The 21,101-nt window shown below is 44.0% G+C and overlaps 1 long non-coding RNA gene across 1 annotated transcript; it reads right to left on the minus strand.

The window, feature by feature from the left end:
* Positions 1-16,968: 16,968 nt before the first annotated feature.
* LOC117871299 lies at positions 16,969-20,503 on the minus strand. The gene is made up of 3 exons (XR_004644196.1): positions 18,144-20,503; positions 17,750-17,818; positions 16,969-17,148 (listed from the first exon to the last, which is right to left on the minus strand). It is a non-coding gene; the product is annotated as an uncharacterized LOC117871299 (long non-coding RNA).
* Between the last annotated feature and the right edge of the window lie 598 nt (positions 20,504-21,101).

Below are 21,101 nucleotides of genomic sequence, written 5' to 3' on the forward strand. Positions count from 1 at the left end.
GGTGTCACAAACCCTGCACCCCCGCTGTCATGAAAATGTGTGAGCAGGGCAGAGCAGAGACCCCCAGCCAGGTCTGCGAGAAGGAGGACAAGCGCCTGGCCGCATGAGAGATCACCCCGCTGCTGAATGACTCCTGCCCCCTCTATTATTCAAATTCCCAATTATCCAAATAAAACGCACGTCCCCCCCCATGCTACTCCGATCAGGAGTATGCTGTATATAAACAGCAGGTGTAGTGTAGCCAAAGGAGAGTGCTATTGTAAATATACGTGCTGTAAACAACTAAATAGTCATGCAAGTCAACTCAGAGGCTCTGTTACGTAGGAGTATCAGAGGGGTAGCCGTGTTAGTCTGAATCTGTAAAAAGCAACAGAGGGTCCTGTGGCACCTTTAAGACTAACAGAAGTATTGGGAGCATAAGCTTTCGTGGGTAAGAACCTCACTTCTTCAGATGCAAGAAGTCGTCTTGCATCTGAAGAAGTGAGGTTCTTACCCACAAAAGCTTATGCTCCCAATACTTCTGTTAGTCTTAAAGGTGCCACAGGACCCTCTGTTGCTTTTTGGAGATGATGGTAACAGACGTTCCTGGGGACTTGAATGCTAGCACATGCAGTACTTATCCTTGTTCCTGATAAGAGTCCTGGTTCTACAGAAGAGCCTTTCTAATAAATTTGCTCAGAAACCATCAGTGGTGAAAAATTCTGTTACAAAGACACACATCCAACCAGGTGGGATACAGGCTTCATAAATCCTCCAAAGTTTACAGAAATGTCACGGTGTAGATTGCTGGTAGAAGGCAGGTCTAGAAGTATCTGAGCAGCTTGCAGCCAACATCACCTCCTTTCCCGTCTCTCCTGATATGTTCCACACCTGAGTGTCACTTCAGTGCTGAGTCAAGTGCTGGGGTCCCCTGTTGAATTCACTAGAGTTCAGTTCCCCAAGCTGAGCAACTTGGGACCCCATTAATCAGTTCTCTGCACCTTGTTTAACCATTTACACTAATGCAAAGTAGGTATAAAGGGCTATCGCTCGGCTCTCATAGGGTTTGACACCTACTTTGTACTGATGTAGATGACAGCACACGGTACAGGCCCTCGGCGAATTAAATCTTCAGTAGCCTTAGAAGCAATAAGTTCTCATAACACTGGCAGTTCAGATTGTGACAACCGATTTCCATCGCTTGTCCCCTCTGGTAGAGGAATTAGTGCAGTTCTGCTGCACATGGGTGTGAGTAGGGGACAGGCTGTGCAAGGGGATGCACTCCCTGCATGGAGTTTAGCTCATGTCCATAGCAGCTCCCTTTAAAGCAGCGGACAGTGAGTGAACAGGGGAAGAGTGGGGTCTTAAGCAACCCCTGGGGTAGAAAGTCCCAATGATATGAGCTGCTACAGATTAGTCTGTAATTCCTAATAATATAATATATGGAGATCTACCTCTCTCATAGAACTGGAAGGGACCCTGAAAGGTCATTGAGTCCAGCCCCCTGCCTTCACTAGCAGGACCAAGTACTGATTTTGCTCCAAGATCCCTAAGTGACCCCCTCAAGGATTGAACTCACAACCCTGGGTGCTAAACCAGCCAATGCTCAAACCACTGAGCTATATGGGCTAAGTAGCACCAGTGAAGAAAAGCTGTCCTAAAAACTTAGACCCTTTCTGAAATTTAAAATATATTAACTTTTAACAGTGAGAGACGTTCGTTCTTGTTGAAACTCAATTCATATTATTAAAGGTGGCTTTTCTTCCGAGTGTTTCTGAAAAAGTGGAGATTTTCCACCAATTGCAGAAGAGACACATTTTAAAAGGAGAGACAAGGTTTCCCTGGAACAACAAAAACACATCTCTAACACTAGAGTGACCCCCACCGCCAAAATTCAAGTCCCTGTGTGAAAGAACAGAGGAGGTGCTAAACATTTTGAAAGAAAGGAAATTAGAAAGGAGAATCAGAGGATAATCTAATGAATCCAAAGCATTTGTTCAGGTGTGCACATGTTCACACATCCGCATGCACACACACAAAAGTATATTTACATGACTGAAATATAAAACATTATTATTCCATTTTCCCTGTAGCTGTCAGCTGAGCACTGATAAATTCATAGATGGAAACCAGACCAGCTCGCCTATGTGTTAATATTGTTCAAGAGACCTGCTGAACTTGTAAGAATGTGTTTAGACTATGAAATGCTGGTAAGTTGCTGCATGCATTAATCTTACTCGTAATGTCTGTATCCCACACTAAAGGCATAGGTGCCGACTCTGTGGGTGTTCCGGGACTGGAGCACCCATGGATAAAAATGGGGGTGCTCAGCACCCACTGGGATGACCAGTTGTTGGTGGCCAGGGATCAGTTGTTGTGTGGGGGTCCCTCAGCGGATGAGCTGTTTGGAATGGGGCAGCCTGTGTGCAGCAGCTGCAATCAGCTGTTTGGTGGGTAAGCTCAGATCAGCTGTTTCCCATCTCCCTGCTCTGGCAAGGGCTGGGTGAGACTCACACACACGCCTTAGGATTTGGGGTGGGTGGGAGTGCTGGGCTATCAGCAGCTGTGTAGCGAGCCCTTGTTCACCTGGGGCCGCCCCCGCACCTCTTGGGCTGGTGGCCATGGTGTCCACCTGTATGGTTTCTCCCTCCCAGCCAGGCTCCACTCTGGCCACAGCAGGTGTCAGGTGACCCAAGGGAGCCCAGCTAGGCCAGGGCTGGTGGGTGCTGCGGCAGATTAGGGGAAAAGAAGCCCTCACTGAGGAAAGGGAGAGGAGCCCCCCTGACTCCAGCAGTAGCCATGCTGGGGGGGAAGAGGAACCCCCCCCAGCAGGAGCCCCACTGGGGGATGGAGGGGGATGAGGGAGCCCCTCCGACTGCCAGTCTTGTCTAGGACTGGGAGCAACCTGAATATGTTGTGATTTTTACTGTTAGTGACCATTTATCACTAAGTCCAGTTTGCCTGGTGGCAAGATAGACAGGAGTGCTCAGGGAGACTGTCTGTGATTCCATGGTAAGATGGTTAAAGTGATCCAGTTCACATTTGTGACTGGGTTGGTAAAATCTAATTATAGAACATAACCAGTTTGGGGTGTCTGTCCTGCTTTTCACAGTCTGCCCTGAAGTTGGCATTCAGTCATGAGCCACTCCAGACAGCATGACAACACTGAAGGAAATGTGTGTTGCGTAATTAGTACTAACTCCTTTCACATCCTTTGTCTTATGTACCGTCTTTGTCACCTGCATTTTTATCCCACGCTAAGATCCTTAGCTGCTCAAACAAAGACTTGGAGTGCAAACAGTAGAGGAAGTGGTTTTCCTCATAAAATAAATGCTAGGATTTTTAACTTATCAATCCCAGGCTTAGATTCCAACTTCAGGATCTTGCTTCTTCACAAAATAAGTATTGGAAAAAATATTTTACTGAGAGGGATATCGTCATATTCCTCTCGTCAAGTAGAGAGACAAGTTGGGTGAAGTACTTGTGACATACCAGAGTACAATCCAGACCAATGAGTAGCTATGTCACCCCTGCCCTGTAACCTGGAGTGCCCTTTACAATGCCTTGCTGCCAGAGCCGGATTTCCAATTAAAGAAAACACTTACTGGTGCCTAACAAACTATATTAGATTCAAAGCAAAATTTTCTCACCATGTGCTTTCAGCAGTCTTACTGACCAAACTCTTTAGGTCATGACCCCTCCCCCGGAGTCCAGTGGCTGCTGTGTCTTTTCAGGTGCAGAGAATGTGATAGGCACGGAAAGAGAGGGGTGTTTGCCCCTTCTTTTTATAGTTCCAGTCCCCCTCTTGAAAAATGTTTCCAGCTAGGAGCAAGGCAACAAGCAGTCTGTGTGGAAGGAAACTCCATGCTGTTAGTTTGCTAAGATGTAGAATTTTGCCCCTGCCCCCTTTCCACTTAGGCCACTTAGCAGGTTCTTGTTTACACCTGGCTGAGGCATCAGTTTGGCCCCTGTCTCTGAGGAACTGGTTTGGCCACTCCCCAGACTTATCTGGAAAACACACTTTTAGTCACAATCTCATCTTATGTTTATAACTTCACATATAACGCTGCTAGGTGCATTTTGCCATGATATTATTGATCAGCAAATTAGGAGTTATTAAATGATACCTCACAAGGCATACCTTGTACAAACATGATTACAATAGGGTGTAGGGTATAGACACAAGTATATGCTGTCACAATAATATCTTTTATTGGACCAACTTCCGCTGGTGAGAGAGACACTTTCGAGCCACACAGAGTTCTTCTTTACAGTAGTGCCTCGGCGCTCCAACTGAGATTAAGACCCCATTATGCTAGGCATTGCACACACTCACAAGATAATTGCTTGTCCCAGAGTTTACCCTCTACATAGACAAATGGTGGGAGGGGAACCACAAGCAGAGATATTAAGTAACTGGCTCAGTGGTAACGCCAGGAACTGAACCCCCAAGTTTCCTGAGTTCTAACCCAGTGCAATTTCCTCTTATGAAGACTAAAAGAACTGAATGAGTGAAAAAATATAAATAACTTCTGAATGGAAATGTGGCTCCAGCCAATTGATAATGATATAAACATATAACCAACATCTGCTGAGACACCATGTCTGCAAGCTATGTCTCTAACACAGGGGTCGGCAACATTCAGCACGCGGCTCGCCAGGGTAAGCACCCTGGCGGGCCGGGCCAGTTTTATTTACCTGCTGACGCGGCAGGTTCGGACGATCGCGGCCCCCACTGGCTGCAATTCGCCATCCCGGGCCAATGGGGGTGGCAAGAAGCCGCGGCCAGCACATCCCTCGCCCGCGCCGCTTCTCGCTGCCCCTATTGGCCCAGGACGGCGAACCGCAGCCAGTGGGGGCCGCGATCGGCTGAACCTGCTGCGTCAGCAGGTAAATAAAACTGGCCCGGCCCGCCAGGGTGCTTACCCTGGTGAGCCGCGTGCCGAACGTTGCCGACCCCTGCTCTAACAGATCAAGAAAGACTGAGCCAGATTGTTGGAAGGAAGATAAAGTGGGAAGACACCCTAACTACGCTCCACAGTTGGTTTGGGACCTTAATGTATTTACTTTTAGTGGGAAACGTGAGTAGGTTAATATGTGATCTGAATGGATATTTTAGGTAAGGAGTTTAAATTGTCCATCATCCAAGTACTATCCTATTCTCTCTGTTTAGGTTGTGAGATTCCTCCAAAATCTCAGAACAAGGTGCAATAATTGCCCATATTTAAATTAGTCCTGGATCTGTATTTTCTGGCTTGTAAATCAAGCAGCTCTAATGTCACTGCTACCCCCCAAAGAAACATCTGTTGCCATCACATTTATAACAATACCTCTTTATAGCACTTCAGATGCTGGCTGTTCAAGGATGTTTTATAAACAGGATGCGTGCGAGCTTTCTATATAAAAATAACTAGATGCCTGCAGTTGCTAAGTATTAATAGATGTTTCATAATAGTGTGTTTTATGTTATGGCCACATATAAAAGAGCAACTTGGTTGTAGAGGGGTTTGTTTATCCACTCATAACCAAACATTGGCCCGGGCAAGGGATTTATTTCACTATCACTCTTTTTCTGAGACTTGTTGCACTAAACACAGACAATTGTCATCCTAACTCGGCTGTTTGTTTAATAAATCCATCCTCCCACTATGTAAATGACCAATAGCCACCCTCTACTGGCCGGGAGGAAGAGACTAAAAGCAATAGCAGTGTGATCAACTAGAGACGCAGCTACAGGAAGTGGAGATATCTGTTCTGCCTCCGAGGTAAATGAATGAATTACCTCTGAAATAAATACAATCAAATGATAAAGAATTGGCCTCTTGACAAATATAATAGCTTATAATGCAGAAAGCACCATTGAAATGAAGACTCTCTGGGGCAGGAGGTGGCAGCCCAGCCAGAGTATAGTATGACAATGGGAAGGAGGAGGAAAATCTGGCAAAGGAAACTAGTGTTTACTTTTACAAAAGGTGTGAGGGGACAGGAACTGTAGCCCAGAGAGCTAGCTTAGCCTTTTATTTTACTCAGCGGTAATGCAAGGAACATACAGGCCTGTGTCCTGTTAGACATTGACTTAAGCAAGTTAGCATATGTGTAGTAGGCCTATGACCTTTAGCATAAATAAAATGGCCCGTGTGACAGTGTACCCCATAAGGCTTTATGGGGAGGGGGTGCTTATAAATGTATGTATGNTCGGGTGGCAGCTCCCAAGGGGGTTTCTGTGATCCAACCCGTCACAGCCCGTCACTTACCCTCAATTACGGGGAACTGGGAATAGCTTGCTCAATAGCAGGAGCTGGTACATAACGGTACCAGGCAACCGCAGGAATATTAGGGATGATTTTTTTAAATGAGACTTAAAACCAAGATACTGAACACAGGTGGTCATTGATTACATGGCATCCTTCATAAGGATAGTGACAAATTTTGATTGGGCAAATACATTCCACCTACCTAAATTCACTGGAAGACAAGTGATGGTTGGTGACAGATGGACTGTCAGTCATGGGGATTACAGGACCCGGGGGGGAAGGATCAGGAAGAGGATGGCACATGGTCATTGACAGATTGGCAGTTAGTCTGAGATGTTACTGGAACTAAAGGGAATGTTTTGGAAGAAGGTGTCAGTCAACAACAGACTGGAAGTCAGAGCAATTATAGGGACATGAGGGAATGTTCTGGAAGAGGCTAGTAGGTGGTCAATTAAAAGCTGCCATTTAGCCAGGGAAGTTACAGTGAGGCAGAGAAAAGGTTCTAGAAAAGGATGTCAGAAGGTCAGTGACAGACCAGCAGTTAGTCAGGGCTCTGGAGGTGGTAGTGGCACTGGGGAGGTGGCCACTTACTGATGGGCAGTTACATCAGGAACATTACAGGGACCTGAGGGAAGAGTCTAGAAGAGGATGGCAGCTGGTCAGTGAAAAGGGCAGTTAGTCAGGGATATTATGAGACCTTGGGGGAAGGTCTTGGAAGAAGGTGTCAGTTAGTATAGTACAGCTAGGCAGTCAACCAAGGATGTGCAGGGACCTGAGGGTGGCCATTTTTTTTTTTTTTTTTTACTAAAAGCAGCTAATTAGTCAGGGAAGTTACAGGGCCCTAGGGGAAGATTCTGAAAGAGGATGCCAGATGGTCAGTGACAGACTGGCACTTAGTCAGGGGTGTAACTCAGGTCTGAGGAACTGCAGGGGGGTGGCTGTTAGTCAGTTACAAATTGGCAGTTACATCAGGAATATTACAGGGATCTGAGGGAAGCTTCTAGGAGAGGATTTGCCTATCTAGGTTCTTATATGGCCCTAATCACCATCTCACACCCATTAATAGATTTTATCTTCATAAGACCCCTGAGAGGTAGGGAAGTATTATCCTCATTTCACAGATGAAGAACTGAGGCACAGTGTAGATTAAGTGACCTGCCCAAGGTCACATAAGCTGTTATAGAGCTAGGAACTGAACACAGACTTCTGAGGTCTAGTCCAGTGGCTGAAGCACAAGGGCATTCCACTTCTCAAGGACAGCACTTAGTCAGTGACAGACTAGTAATTATTCAGGAATGATCCAGGGACTTGGCAGGAAGGATTTGGACGATGAAGACAGTTAGCCACTAAGACTAGAGCTCATCCAAAAGAAATTACATCAAAATTGTCAACAAAAATGAAAAATATACTTCCCCCCCCGAAGTTTTCCATGGGAAAATTCAATTTTTTTTTGGTCTAAAACCTGAAAAGCCAAAGTACTTTGGCCCAAAATGAAAGTTGCGATTTTCTCCTTCTGTCCCCATGCTCTTGTAGGACTAGACTACATTGCCCATAATGCATCACAGTCTCCCCTCTTGGAGGACTCTGTGGCTCCTGGAGTCCCTGGCCATGGTGCATTATGGGAGATGTAGTCCACCTGTGGATCCCAGCCCATAGAGGAGAATGGGGACCCAAAGGGCAAACTACAATTAGCATAAGGCTCTATAACTCCAATTTTCAGCCAAAATATTTCTGTTTTCTCTCAAAATAGGTCAACAAAAAAATGAAATTTTCTGCAGAAAGCAAAAAAAGTGTGGACTTTTTTAGTCAACCCCCCAATTTTCTGAGAGAAAATTTTCAAGCATTCCTAATTGACAGACTGGCAGTCTGAGAGGAAATTCTATAAAAGCATGGCAGATGGTCAGTGACAGACTGACAACTATTCAGGGATGATAGAGAGAACCTGGGGGGAAGGCCCTGGAAGTCAGTCTGTCTGTTACATATTGAAACTTAGTCAGCTGTGTCACAGAAACTAGTGGGAAGGGTTAGGAAGGCAATGGCAGTTGGTCAGGGATGTTGCAGAGGACGGGGAAGGTGGCTCTGGAAGGAAATGACAGTCAATCTGTTATATACTGGCAGTTAATCAGAGATGTTATAGAGACCAGAAAGAAGGTTCTGGAAGGGTGGTGGGATTGGTCAGTTACACACTGGCAAAATGACCATGACTTTGTTTATCAAGCAGCCAGTTTGGGGAGAAGTTAATCTAGTTGTTGTCCTGACGAAGTGATGTGACATGGAAGTCCCACTTGTCAGTTGGCTCGCATATGTGCTCTATCAGCAGGCTGTCCAGCTCCATGCAGATAGCTGGTTTAGCAACCTCGATAGAACTACCCAGTGTTGTTAAGTTCTGAAAACTGGAATGTTGTTGCCTTAGTAACGCTGTTCAGGCTATCCTTGGAACCCAATATTATTTATTATTATTAACAGCAGATAAGGCAGCCGCTCCTTCAGCAGACCTCCATGTTACTCATAAAGAATGACCATAGGCATGGTTCTGTGATAAAGGTACTCAGCCAGGTTTATTGCCCTTGAGGCACAGGCCTAGCACCCTGGCACCATGGTTACAGGTACGCTAACACGAGTGCCCCATGGCAAGGAGTGGCTCAGTCAGCAGTGGAAATCTCCGCTGTCCCTTGGCTACATAAAGGATTATGGTGAAGTACCCCGACATTTATAGGCTGAAACAAACAACTAAAATACACAACTTACACACCACCTTATGTATTTCATGACATATGTTTGTTACCTCCCTTTGTTCCTGATATATTAAACAAAACATCCCTATTCATTATTCTGTCAAACCATCTTATCTTGTGCTACATTGGGATGTATCTGTACTAGCTAGAATATATTTACAAAGAAAAATTTACAGAAACTGTGACCTGTCCGTGACTTTTACTAAAATTATCCATGACAAAATGGGGATCTGCAGGTCACTACACCGCCGGTAGTGGCGCAGCTGTACAGGGGCTAGGTGCTGTATGCAAAGGGAAACTGAGGCACATTACCATATTGCTTTTATGGCTAAATGCCAAGATTCCTATACTATGAACAACATTAATATCTACATTGTCTTGATATTAATTGGGTTCCAAACATTGCCAGAGCTTGTATGGATAAAGTAGCTATGGTCTTTAGCTCTTGGAAAGCTCACATGAGACATACAGGAGCCATGCTGCAAGAGCAGGTCCAATCCACTATTGTTCTAACCAAGTTTCACCTTGAGTTTGTAAAGAGATTCAATCCTGTTATTGAACATGACTTTGATATACCATTTCTGTTATACACTGATACAGTTTATAATCCAATACTAGCTGTAGTAAGACAGAACCAAGAATGGGGAGCTCTTGGGATGCAGTCAGCGATGTTTGTGTTATCCCTTCCTGCATCAATTTTTTGTTGGGGGGGGGTGACGTTATTGACATGAACTATGACCATATAGATCATTGTTGCAACCACGGTCCTAAAGTGGCACCAAATCTTGTACAAAGGAGGTCATGTAAGATGTCCATGAAAAGGTTATGATTTGCTGGTTATGATAATGCTATCTGTATGCATGTATCATTTTTGTATTTAAAGTTATAAGTATTGGCTCTATACTGTCTGTATTTCAAACTTGTGCTATGCTTCTGGGTGACACCCCAGACAATTTGGCATCAGCACCACCTAGCCTGCTTGATGGCCCATTAAGGACCATCAGCTATACAACTGACCCATTGAGAGAAGGCAGATACAACTTGTGCCTCAGCAAGGCATGGGACATGCCTATGGACAGAAGTCTAAGGTTTTTCCATGCCATGTGCTGGGTAGCTTGTGTTTGGAACAAAGGAAGCACAAGCCACATGGCAAAAGGACTATAAAAGGCAGCTGCATCATCTCTATTTGGTCTTCAGTCCTGCTTCTAACCTCTGGGGGAACTTGGCTACACTGAAGCTCTGAACAAAGGACTGAATGACCCATCCCAGCTGTGGATGTACTCCAGAGACTTAATTTGAGCCTGCAGCTTATTCCATCACTGCTACAAGCCTGAACCAAGAACTTTGCCATTACTGTATGTAATTGATTCCATTTCACCAATTTTAGCTCTCATCTGTGTCTCTTTCTTTTATGAATAAACCTTTAGATTTTAGATTCTAAAGGATTGGCAACAGCGTGATTTGTGGATAAGATCAGACTTGTATACTGACCTAGGTCTGGGGCTTGGTCCTTTGGGATCGGGAGAACTTTTCTTTTACTGGGAGTATTGGTTTTCATAACCAGTCATCCCCATAACGAGCGCCACTGGTGGTGGAAACTGGAGTGTCTAAGAGAACTGCTTGTATGACTTATGGTTAGCCAGTGGGGTGAGACCGAAGTCCTCTCGGTTTGGCTGGTTTGGTTTGCCTTAATAGTAAAGGAACTCCAGCTTTGGGCTGTAACTGCTCTGCTCTAAGCAATTAGTCCTGAATTGATGCTCTCAGTTGTGTCCCACCAGAGGCAGAGAAAGCAAGCCAAAAGCACAGTGCAGGCCTGGGAGAAGCCAAGAGAGGTTCTGGAGGGGGGGGGGGGGCGTAAGATAAGAAATTACTGATTCTGTTTGTGGTTCCTTCTGCTTTTGGAGAAGCAGGACTTTGTACATTCCTTGTAAATAAACAAGATTGCATCAAAGAAAATACCAGACTCCGTCATCAATTTCCAATACTAACTGGGCCCCAAACTTTGACTAGCCACTCTTGTCAAAAAGCAGTCACATAACTTTGCACCTAAATAATTAATTTCCAGTGTACTGCAGAATTTTATATGGCAAATGAGAGAGGAAAGCTTAAGGTTTTGGAAGCTGGGACAGCTGGGGCTTTTGGCATCAGGGAAGGTGAGGGGGTGGTTTGGGGGATGTTTTGGCTATACTGATCAGCAGTGAACTAGTTGCCAATGTTGACATTTCAGGTGCCATTTCTGTTGGGGAGGGAAAGAAGTGTAGGAGGGATGGGAATTCCTGGCATCCAGGCACTAGTAGGAAGTAGATTATATTTATTTATCCAGGTTAAAACATGCATATTTCCCTTGATCCCATATATCTTGTGTTTTTGCTCTCAATGTAAAAATTAAGAATGAGGAAACCACACAGACAGAGCTGGGTTCCAAATAACTGTGTTTACTAACTATATAGCGAAATAGAGTTTAAGGCCAGAAGGGACCACCAGATCATTTAGTCTGACCTCCTGCCTATAAGAGGCCACCATCACCACCCAATATCTGCACACTAAACCAACTGAAATTAAATCAAAGTATTACAGTGCACAAGAAACTAGACTAATATGTGCCACAGGCAGAGAATAAGAGGGGCCGAGGTGTACCAGTATCCAAGGCCCCCTACAATGGCAGGGAAATGAGAACATGAGATATACCCAGATAATCCTGGCAAATGACCAGCACCCTCACCTTGCAGAGGATGGTGAGAAACCCCAAAAGGTCACTGCCATTCTGACCTGGGGGGGGAAATTCCTTCCTGATCCCACATACGGTGATCAGTTGTACCCTGAGCATGCAAACAAGAACTAGCCAGCCAAGCAGCAGAGAGAGAGAATGCTTGGTGCCACCTCAGAGCCCTGGCCCTCCCCATCCAATGTCCCATCTCCAGATGTGGCCATCCCTGATGTTTCAGAAGGAGATTAAAAACAAAAAACAGTACACATTGGAGGGGAAACGTACCTTCCTGACCCCTGCAGGTGGCCAGCTGAAATCTTCAAGCATGAGCTTTTAGGAATATAAGACAAACTGGAAGTGAGCCCCAAGGCTGCTGAGGTCTGCCCCCTACAATCGTTAGCAACCCTGTCATACAATCACACTCAGACATGTCCAGCTCTCTCTAAAAATCTAATTGTTTGCCCATGCAACTCCTGATGGGAGGCTGTTCTAGAACTCAGCCCTTTGAGGGTGAGAAACCTTGTTTTCATTTCCAGTCTGAATTTGTTCATAGCCAGTTTATATCCATTTGTTCTTGTGCCAACATTGCCCTTTAGCTTAAATAGCTCTTCACCCTGCCTGGTATTTACCCCCCTAATGTGTGTGTGTGTATGATATATACGTCTCTACACACACACAGCTTAGCTATATATGTATATTACTGCTCTGTTACGTTGCAGTGGCTTCTGTAATCGAAGATAAGAGGAGGCCCACTAAAGGGCTATCAAACTAAAGAAATACTATCCAATTCCTATACGCTACACCATAAGAACAGCTCCATTCTTGTAAGGTGTCCTCTGCTAACATCCCCAAACTCAGGAGGTTCTCTCTGCAGGTTTAGAAATGGGCAGGTTCAATACTTTGAACCCAGGCCCTCTGGTTCTTAAAATCACAGATCTCTTACTGGTCGCACAAAAGGACAAAGTCTACCAGCTCAAAGACAGTAGCTACTCATAAATTTCCCTATAGAGTCTAGTCCAAGGGTCAGCAACCTTTCAGAAGTGGTGTGCCGAGTCTTCATTTATTCAGTCTAATTTAAGGTTTCGCATGCCAGTAATACATTTTAATGTTTTTAGAAGGTCTCTTTCTATAAGTCTATAATATATAACTAAACTATTGTATGTAAAGTAAATAAGGTTTTTAAAATGTTTAAGAAGTTTCATTTAAAATTAAATTAAAATGCAGAGCCCCCCGGACCGGTGGCCAGGACCCAGGCAGTGAGAGTGCCACTGAAAATCAGCTTGCGTGCTGCCTTTGGCACGTGTGCCACAGGTTGTCTACCCTGGTCTAGCCATTAGAGGAGGGAAAAAGCATGGGTTACCCTTAACCTCCATAGGAGTCTGAAATTTCCCTTCCTCCCCACTCTTCCTTGCTCCCAGCAGATGTTTGACTCTCCAGAAGAGTCTTCTAGATTGCTTTCTCCTCTAGTAGGATTGTATATCCATAATCCTAGTAATCAAAGATGGAAATGACCTATCAGGGCACTAAGCCCATCTCTGAGCCCCACAGCAAGATTGTAGATTGTTCTCTACAGCGTGCCCCCAAAGCTTTGCCTAGTCTAATTTTAAGCATCTCAAGCAATAGGGCTTCCACCACATCTTCTGGGAGATGATTAGAGTTGAATACAAAAAGGGTTCTCAATCTTTTTATTTCTGAAGCCTCCACAACATACTATAAAAACTCCCCAGCCCACTTGTGCCACAACAACTGTTTTTCTACATAAAAAGCCAGGACCAGCATTAGTGGGTAGCGAGCAGGGCAACTGCCCGGGGCCCTATGCCACAGGGGGCCCTGTGAAGATAAGTTGCTCAGGCTTCAGCTTTAGCCCTGGGAGGCAGGACTCGGGACCCCGGGCTTCAGCTTTCTGATCTGGGACTCAGAAAGTCTAACGCTGGCCCTGCTTGGCGGGCCCCCTGAAACCTGATCGCATTCCCCCAGCGAGCCCCAGACCCCTGGTTGAGAACAACTGTAATAGATCTCACAATTTGAAAATACTTCCTGATATTCAGCCTAATAAATTTTCCCTTGCTCAGTTTCATTCCTCAAAGATCCCATTACATTCTTCATTAGAGAAGTGGTGTCCTAACCAAATTCAGCTTGAGCAATTAAATTCTGCCTATATAAATTCATGGTAAATTCGGGGGATACAAGGATCCCTTTGCTCAGCCAGTCTTGCTGTCCCATTGTTCCTCTCTCACATCTCTCTATGAATTTTTCCACACTGCCCTGAGTGCTTAGAATAAGTGCCCTATTCCACTACACCAAGCTGCCATCATCTCCTCATTCAAATCATTTGCACAAGAAGTCAGATTACAACCGTTATGGGGGGAAAAAACCACCAATGAATCTTCAGCTGTGGATTTCTCAGTGCATTCTGTTTTCTACATGCCCGTCTTGAAACAATAATAATTCAACACTCATATTAAACTGTTGCAAAATTTTGCTCTGTACCATTAAACAGTTACAGAATTTGTAAGCCTGCCTCTCACGAGCAAGGAAGTGGGTGGGAGATCATTGTTTGTTTACTCCTGGAAGGCACTCAGAACAAGAAACTAGGGGTAGAATGTGATGGTGGCATCGTTCCTCTGTACAGTTTGTAAGGTGTACTGGGAGGTATATAAAATTATTATTATTTAGCTACAAATTCAGCTTTAAAGAGGTGTTCCGTTCTCTCCAGTTTTTGCTGAGTTGGAGAAAGAAATGAAGAGTCAATGTGAGTTTAGTTTCGCAAAGTGCACCAATGTAAATAAATTTAGGAATATTTTTGTAATTACTTGATGAAGCTGTGACATTTTCTTTTGCAAGAGATCTTGAAAATGGTCATAGGCCACTTTTGGCCCAAGCAGTAACAAAACAGAGTGATAGTTAAATTTTATTGTTCTTCAGATGAAAATTTGTTTACAAGAGGATGTGGTCTGTTCTGTTCTGGCTTGGTATTTAATGGTTTACCAGTTACAGTTCATGAGTAACATCTGTGTAGATGGCTTATAATTTCTGTGCAACAAGAATGGGCTTGGAAACTTGCTGAAAGGACTTCTGAAACTGATTTCTATTTGATTTCATATAGGTTACCTGTGACAAAGTTATTTCACTCTATTTTTCTGAAATATCAAAAAAATATTTGTATAAATGATATTAGAAATATAGTATTTCCATTACATTTAATTTAAATTTCCATACCCAAGCCATTTTTTTCTCATTTCCTTGTAAAGTCATGTATCTTGGTTTTAGTATTTCAAGCATCCAGTCAATGTGTCTGTCTTTCTTGAACACCCACGTCTGCTGTCTCTCCTCTATTATATTCATGTTCTGTTCTGATTATTTTTATCATGTGGTAAACAGGTTATACAATGGCTGAAACAAAACACAAGACAGGTTCAACAAACTGGTTGAAACTATAGTAAAGAACAAAATTGTCAGGACACATAGATTAACATAATTTGTTGGTGAAGAGTCAACATGGTTTTTGTAAAGGCAAATCATGCCTCCCCAATCTACTAGAATTCTTTGAGGGGGTCAGCAAGCATGTGGACAAGGGGGATCCATTGGATATAGTGTACTTGGATTTTCAGAAAGCCTTTGACAAGGTCCCTCAACAAAGGCTCTTAAGCAAAGTAAACTGTCATGGAATAAGAGGGAAAGTCCTCTCATGGATTGGTAACTGGTTAAAACATAGGAAACAAAGGGTAGGAATAAATGGTCAGTTTTCAGAATGGAGAGAGGTAAATAATGGTGTCCCCCAGGAGTCTGTACCGGGATCAGTCCTATTCAACATATTCATAAATGATCTGGAAAAAGGGGTAAACAGTGAGGTGGCAAAATTTGCAGATGATACAAAACTACTCAAGATAATTAAGTCCCAAGCAGACTGCAAACAGCTACAAAAGTATCTCACAAAACTGGGTGGACTGGGCAACAAAATGGCAGATGAAAATCAATGTTGATAAATGCAAAGCAATGCATATTGGAAAACATAATCCCAACTATACATATAGAATGATGGGATCTAAATTAGCTGTTACCACCCAAGAAAGAGATCTTGGAGTCATTGTGAATAGTTCTCTGAAAACATCCACTCAATGTGCAGCGTCAGTCAAAAAAAGCTAACAGAATGTTGGGATCATTAAGAAAGGGATAGATAATAAGACAGAAATTATCATATTGCCTTTATATAAATCCATGGTATGCCCACATCTTGAATACTGCATGCAAATGTGGTCACCCCATCTTAAAAAAGATATATTGGAATTGGAAAAGGTACAGAAAAAGGCAACAAAAATGATTAGGGGTAAGGAATGGCTTCCATATGAAGAATGATTAATAAGACTGGGACTTTTCAGTTGGAAAAGAGATGACTAAGGAAGGATATGATAGAGGTCTATAAAATCATGATGACCAGTGTAGAGAAAGTAAATAAGGAAGTATTATTTACTCCTCCTCCTAACACAAGAACTAGGGGTCACCAAATAAAATTAATAGGCAGCAGGTTTAAAACAAACAAGAGGAAGTATTTTTTCCACATAACACACAGTCAACCTGTGGAACTCCTAGCCAGAGGATGTTGTGAAGGCCAAGACTATAACAGTGTTCAAAAAAGAACTAGATAAGTTCATAGAGGATAGGTTTATCAATGGCTATTCGCCAGGATGGGCAGGAATGGTGTCCCTAGCCTCTTTTTGATAGAAGTTGGGAATGGGCGACAGGGGATGGATCACTTGATGATTACCTGTTCTGTTCATTCCCTCTGGAGCACCTGGCATTGGCCACTGTCGGAAGATAGAATACTGGGCTAGATGGACCTTTGGTCTGACCCAGTTTGGCCATTCTTAAGTTCACCTACCTCTCCATTGGGAATCAGACTGAAACCACCTACTTATTTCAGATGCAGAGAATGCCATTGAGTTCTATCTTCCATAATAATGAAATTATTACAAGGGTTTTAACCCTCAACTCAGAGGATTAAACCAGGGGTCTGGTAGGAAGGGAACTGGCAACAGGATAGAGAGAATTTCAGACCCTGCAGTATCTGGCAGTTTGCCCCAGGGCCGTAGTAATAAAATTCTTTGCCTCTGACAACTGGTGGCCTAAGGGCAATTATTTATCATTTTTATTATGGTAGCAACTTGTGGTTTGAGTTGGTATCTTAGTCTAGTTTTAAATACAGACAGGTGTCCACATCACAAACATCAACACCACAACTAGCAAAATTAAGGAAATAGGGCACGTTTTATTAAAAATCAGAAAGGTGCAAACATTTATACAAGCCTATCTACAAATTAAGTTTCAGCCACCAGCCTTCTGGCAAGTTGACAGTCTATCCCCTTCTGTTGTACAGTGATGTTCTTGCTTTACATTCTGTGATGAGGCAGCATCGCAATAGGGGGCAGGACTGACTCCCCCGTGCATTGGTATTCCATGGTGGTTGTTCCCTGGTCTGGAGAAGTTTTAATACAAGAGACACTGTTAGGGAAAGAATCCTTTTATGAATGAGGGTTTATAGGAGAACAAATGAACAGTGTTAATCTAAACACACATGCTGAGCACCAGGATTGGCATGTCTGCAGCTACACTGAGCTTTTTGCCCTTCTGCTCCATGGAAGGTTTCTATCTTTCCTGATCTTGCCTTCGGACACCTTCACTAGCTTTTGGCAGTTTTACCGCCCCGGTCAAACTCCCCACCTGACACTGGAGTTGGTCATGCCCGGCATGTGCTAGGCACTTGGAGCCAGAAGCGAGAGTCCCTCAGGGCTCACCCTGTAGCTGCACTGAAGGAACAATGCAGTGGTCTGGGAACTGAGCTCAAGTAGAATGCATTAGAATCCTTTGGGGAGCACGCGGCCATTTGTCAAAACACTTCTAGGCCTGATTCTACAGCAATTAAACTACAATATGTCTATGGTAAATCATTGGTTCGACTTTAGATTACTACAGCAAAACCTTCCTGGCAAATAAACTAGACAAGTTCTGGCAATGCTGGCAATACTTGGTGCTGTTAATGCATGTTACTCATATACAATGTATGAAACAAAGTTTACCAACAGAAGTAGGAGGAGAGCCTTTTCAGGAGAGCAACTGTCCAATTTTTTCTGGCTTCCTGTGCCAATCTGATGGAAACAAAGGGCATGTTCAGATACTACAATAATGAGCGCAGTATAAATGTGTAGTGGGACAGGTGCTATGGACAGAGTTTCAGGACAAATTACAAACCCTTGAGTGGGTAACAAAGAGGAAATACAGGTCAAAACTAAAGCAAAAAGACCCCCAAAATCTCTAGGAGAAATACCCTCTACCTTTTCACTGTGACCTAAAACATAACATATCCCAGGTGCCCCCCCTGTATCCTCACTGTCAACTACTCCAATATCTTGGAGGAGCTCAACAGTGACTCCCCTCAGGCTGATTAAACAGCTGCCATTCTTTCAGAGTTACCATGAGAAGCTGTAGTAGAAGTGGCTTCTCAGTGAGAAGGACTGTCTGTGCGGTGCAGGCCAGTTCATCTGCTCAAAGATGGCAAAGATATTTCTACCAATTGAGGGTTCTTCGTCAAACAGCAAATAGGCAAGAGCTGAAACAAAGAGCACAAATGGAGGTCAGGAAACCCAAAGAAATGGGTCATTGCCCCCAGATATTGTAGGGGATCATGCATCTTCACCATCCAATATCTTGGGCCATCCAGAAGCCTCCATATGTTCCTATGATCAATACTACCACCTAGAGGGATCCCATAGGGGATTTACACATAGAGGGGTGTCTTCTCATTTTGCCCTGTCCAGACTTTATACTCTTTCTAAAAGTCACATTGTTATTACTGCACAAGGGACAGTGAAAGGGAATGAATATTTGTCTGGGGTGGATTGATTTGAAATATTTCCACTCCCTGCCCCTCATTGCAGACCCCCAGGCATGCAACAATAAAAAGCATATGCAGATGAGCATACAGACATGCCTCTACTCATGTAAACATAGACACTCAAAGAAGTTCACTCACCAACTCCGGAAAATCTATTACAAAAGAAACTGGGGAGGGGGGAAATAACAGAAGTTCCATCTCTTGCAAACAGAAGAATCTCTATGAGTCAGCATCAAGATTTACATATTGGACCTGCAAATTAGACTTACGAGAGGCCTCTATCACTAAGCAAAAGGAGTATCTGACCCTGTATGGCCCATGATCGCTAAAAGGGACCTGACATACATTGCCTGTGGGCTACACAAATATTTGCTAGAAACAGAATAGTGGGAATCAGGATTCCTGGGTTCAGTTTGTGGCATTGGGAGGAGAATGTAGTCTACAGCAGCGGTTACTGAAGTTGTTACAAAATGGGTAGCCAAGCACATACCTTTGACATATTCAATATAAAAAAGACAGCCTGACTGAGTATATTAGAGCTACTGTTTGCCATTTTGGGGACTTGATCTCTATTCCAGGCGGTGCCAGAAGTGACCTGTTCACAATGTATGACTTCTTTTCACAATGAACCTCCCCCAGCCTTCTCCTGGGAAATGCACACAAACACTTGCTCTCAATTTCCCACCACTACTGGGAAAGGTATGGGTGCTGAAAGAGGGTTGCAAACACATAAGGGAAGTGTAGGATGCTCACAATCCTATGAGGGTGCCTGCACATCTCCAGTGGGGTGAGAACGAGAGGAGGGAAAGTCAGAGGCTACTGGTAGATGGAGATGGGGGAAGGTGTTTAGAAATCCCAGTTTCAGCTCAGGACTAAGAGCACCTCCTACACTGGGCTGATCACACATTGCTGGAGGCCTGGCCTTATCCATATGAGGGGGCCCCAGAACAGAGCCAGAGCCCGAGCCCTGGAGGCACGCTCATTCGCACCCTCCTGTGCAGGGTCCCCACAATGTTGTTTGTACTTCAGGTTTCTCCTGGCTTATTAAAAAACTTATAATTTAAAAAACAACTTTTCATAATTCCTGATTAAACAGGATCGCTCTGTTCTTTAGCCCCTTGCTATCCATTCTGGAGATCCCAGGTACACATGTATGGACGTTTCTAGCCTTTACTGAAGTCAGCAGAGATTCACCAGTGACTAATTTGACTCAAATAAATGAAACATTCTGATATGAAGAAGTGGACTTGGACTTGCTCCTCTACCCCTTTAACTAGAACAGAGATAGATGAGCTAGAAAAGAATATCACTTCTGTACTATAACAAGCTTGCAGGCTAGAACAAGGTTTCCCTCACCGTCCTTTTTATTATGGCAACAACAACGTAAAAACCACGAGATGGTTGGTTTTGTCCACTAGTGCCAGAACAGGAAAGTCTAACATCAGCTTCTATCAGCACTTCTGCTGTTCTTACCTGTTTCTTTACATGATTTCCAGGCTCCTTAACGCCCGAGGTTAACATTGCTGTAGCTGTCTGTACAGCAGTTGTATCTATTATAGCAGTAGCTGTTCCTCAGAACCCCGAAAGAAGCGTTTTTGAGAACATGTGCACTGTAACAACTTATACAAAAAAGGATCTAGTCAAAAGCCAAGTGTTCTGAGGTAAGTTTCATGCCCCAGGCTATGTTATTAAAATCTCAAAGCAGGGGCTAGGTTTCCCTTAGTCTTTTGTAAGAAAGTTCTTTAAATGATTTAAATTGTGTAGGGAGAGGACCCAGAACATGCAGGATGCAAAGCCTTGAGCATACAGGATGGACTTGGTATAGAGAGGCCAGAGGATGCAGAGGATGGGGTGACTAAGTACTGTGGTGAATCTGCTGAACAACAGAGTCACTATTCTCTCTCCTCTCTTGGAAGGAGAATGTTCAGCAAGGAGAGTGGAAAAGCAGATCATGTCCCATATCCTTGAGGAAAGGGAGCCAGAAACCCTTTAGAAGGGTCTGTCCCTAGATGAGAATTCTCTCCCTGGGAATTCTGCAACAGTTGGAGGCAGCCTGAGCGGTGAGAGGTGTGGCCAGGAAAACCCAGCAGGGGAGTGGGCCATTAGTAGCAGAAGCTGAACCTGTGGAGAAGTAGCTGGCTGGGGATAAAGGACACTAAAGCCAGAGCGAACTAAAAAGGGGCCTGAAACATGAACACAGCAGCCACTTTTCCTAGAAGGGCTGTAACATCTAATAAAGTGTGTGCAGCCAAGATGTTTAGATGCAATGGATTAGCCTGGAGTAGGAGTCTGATCTGAGCAGGTGTTTGGCACAAAGCAAAGCGGCAGCTATATTCACCAAAAACAGAGGTAGACCACACAATGAGGATTGTGGGGTGTGTGGACTGTACCTCCAGGGAAAGCAGCCTGCAAGCATGTATAAGGTAGCTGGCTACATATGGATAAGAGGATGAAAATGCAGCAGCAGAGAGGTCCCCAACAAGATCACTCATTACAAGATTGAATCCTGGGCAGGGAAACTTCAAGGCCAATATCTA

Source organism: Trachemys scripta, chromosome 1 (assembly GCF_013100865.1).
Source record: "Trachemys scripta elegans isolate TJP31775 chromosome 1, CAS_Tse_1.0, whole genome shotgun sequence".
In the NCBI taxonomy this organism is placed as follows: Eukaryota; Metazoa; Chordata; order Testudines; family Emydidae; genus Trachemys; species Trachemys scripta.